This window comes from Oncorhynchus kisutch, linkage group LG17, assembly GCF_002021735.2.
Source record: "Oncorhynchus kisutch isolate 150728-3 linkage group LG17, Okis_V2, whole genome shotgun sequence".
Classification (NCBI taxonomy): domain Eukaryota; kingdom Metazoa; phylum Chordata; class Actinopteri; order Salmoniformes; family Salmonidae; genus Oncorhynchus; species Oncorhynchus kisutch.
The window spans coordinates 17,253,629-17,256,128 of record NC_034190.2 but is presented as its reverse complement, the minus strand read 5'-3'; positions in this window follow the sequence as shown (position 1 = coordinate 17,256,128).

Here is a 2,500-nt window from a genome sequence, read left to right as displayed (position 1 = left end):
CTCCTGTCCATCTCCTATCCTTCACCCCAGCTCCCTCACTCCTCCCCTCTCCTCCCCTCCCTCCTGTCCATCTCCTATCCTCCACCCCAGCTCCCTCACTCCCTCCCTCACTCCTCCCCTCTCCTCTCCTCCCTCCTGTCCATCTCCTATCCACCCATCTCCCTCACTCCTCCCCTCTCCTCCCCTCCCTCCTGTCCATCTCCTATCCTTCACCCCAGCTCCCTCACTCCTCCCCTCTCCTCTCCTCCCTCCTGTCCATCTCCTATCCTCCACCCCAGCTCCCTCACTCCTCCCTCTCCTCCCCTCCCTCCTGTCCATCTCCTATCCTCCACCCCAGCTCACTCCTCCCATCTCCTCCCCCCCTCCTGTCCATCTCCTATCCTTCACCCCAGCTCCCTCACTCCTCCCCTCTCCTCCCCTCCCTCCTGTCCATCTCCTATCCTCCACCCCAGCTCCCTCACTCCTCCCATCTCCTCCCCCCCTCCTGTCCATCTCCTATCCTCCACCCCAGCTCCCTCACTCCTCCCATCTCCCCCCCTCCTGTCCATCTCCTATCCTTCACCCCAGCTCCCTCACTCCTCCCCTCTCCTCCCCTCCCTCCTGTCCATCTCCTATCCTCCACCCCAGCTCCCTCACTCCTCCCATCTCCCCCCCCTCCTGTCCATCTCCTATCCTTCACCCCAGCTCCCTCACTCCTCCCCTCTCCTCCCCTCCCTCCTGTCCATCCCACCTGTCCTCCACCCCAGCTCCCTCACTCCTCCCATCTCCTCCCCCCCTCCTGTCCATCTCCTATCCTTCACCCCAGCTCCCTCACTCCTCCCCTCTCCTCTCCTCCCTCCTGTCCATCTCCTATCCTCCACCCCAGCTCCCTCACTCCTCCCCTCCCCCCCCCCCCCACCCCCTGTCCATCTCCTATCCTTCACCCCAGCTCCCTCACTCCTCCCCTCTCCCCCCTTCCCTCCTGTCCATCCCACCGGTCCTCCACCTCAGTTCCCGCATCCCTCCTCTGTCCATGTTCTTTTGCCAGAGGATGAGGCTTAACTGGAGAGGGTGGGGGGAGGTGCTGATAATGGGGCGTACTCTAGGTGTGGATGGATGGACTTTGGCTTGGGTAAGCGGGTCCGGGACTGGACAGGGGCACCATAAAACAGGCTGAGGGATGAGAACCAGGAAGGTACGAGACGCAACTTTTAATGTTCCTACATGACTCACACTGACTGTCCATAATGAGTTTTATTCACTTCTATCATTTGAGTGTCAATGACGATCATAAGCCGGGGAAGAGAAAATGATTGAAGGAGGAGAGTGTGAGAGGGAAGGAGGAGAGTGTGAGAGGGAAGGAGGAGAGTGTGAGAGGGAAGGAGGAGAGTGTGAGAGGGAAGGAGGAGAGTGTGAGAGGGAAGGAGGAGAGTGTGAGAGGGAAGGAGGGAGGGAGATAGATAAATACACATCTACTATGACCACAAGGCCACCTACAGTTGACCGCTACAAACAAGGTGATAAGGATGGTCATGTAGCAGTGACCACAAGATCACCAGACCATTGCAAAGCAACCATAAGTAAGAGTTGAAAGCTAGTTGGAAAGCTGGATATTTCTAAGTTAGAGTGGAAAGCTTATTGCTTGACAGATTTGGGATCACTTCAGTTCAAACGTGATGATAATGAATGCCATGACTTTTAGGACTGAACAAGTCCCACTGTGGGGTAGATGAATACGCACGCACGCACGCACCCATCCAGGCACAGCCTCCTTTCTCTCTCTCCATCCAGGCACAGCCTCCTTTCTCTCTCCCCATCCAGGCACAGCCTCCTTTCTCTCTCCCCAGCCAGGCACAGCCTCCTTTCTCTCTCCCCATCCAGGCACAGCCTCCTTCCTCTCTCCCCATCCAGGCACAGCCTCCTTTCTCTCTCCCCATCCAGGCACAGCCTCCTTCTTTTCTCCCCATCCAGAAACAGCCCCCCTCCTCTCTCCCATCCAGGCACAGCCTCCTTTCTCTCTCTCCATCCAGGCACAGCCTCCTTCTTTTCTCCCCATCCAGAAACAGCCCCCCTCCTCTCTCCCCATCCAGGCACAGCCTCCTTCTTTTCTCCCCATCCAGAAACAGCCCCCCTCCTCTCTCCCCATCCAGGCACAGCCTCCTTTCTCTCTCCCCATCCAGGCACAGCCTCCTTCTTTTCTCCCCACCCAGAAACAGCTTCCTTCCTCTCTTTCCATCCTTCCTTCTCTCCTCCCCTCCTATAGGCAAGACCCACTCACAGGCACTCCAAAGACAGGCAGTATAAAGATAATAATCAATATTGATCCAGCGAGAGGGTGCGAGGGAGTGAGTGACCGGCCCTTACTCTCTGACACAATCAATGAGCTTTAGTGGATTGAGGATGGATGGAACCTCTGACTGCTTCCTGGTCGGTGACACTGCTAAATAGATTACACCTCAGGAGCTACACGGTCATGGCCCACACACCTCCATCTTTCTGTCAGTCTCTCTCTCTCTCTCTC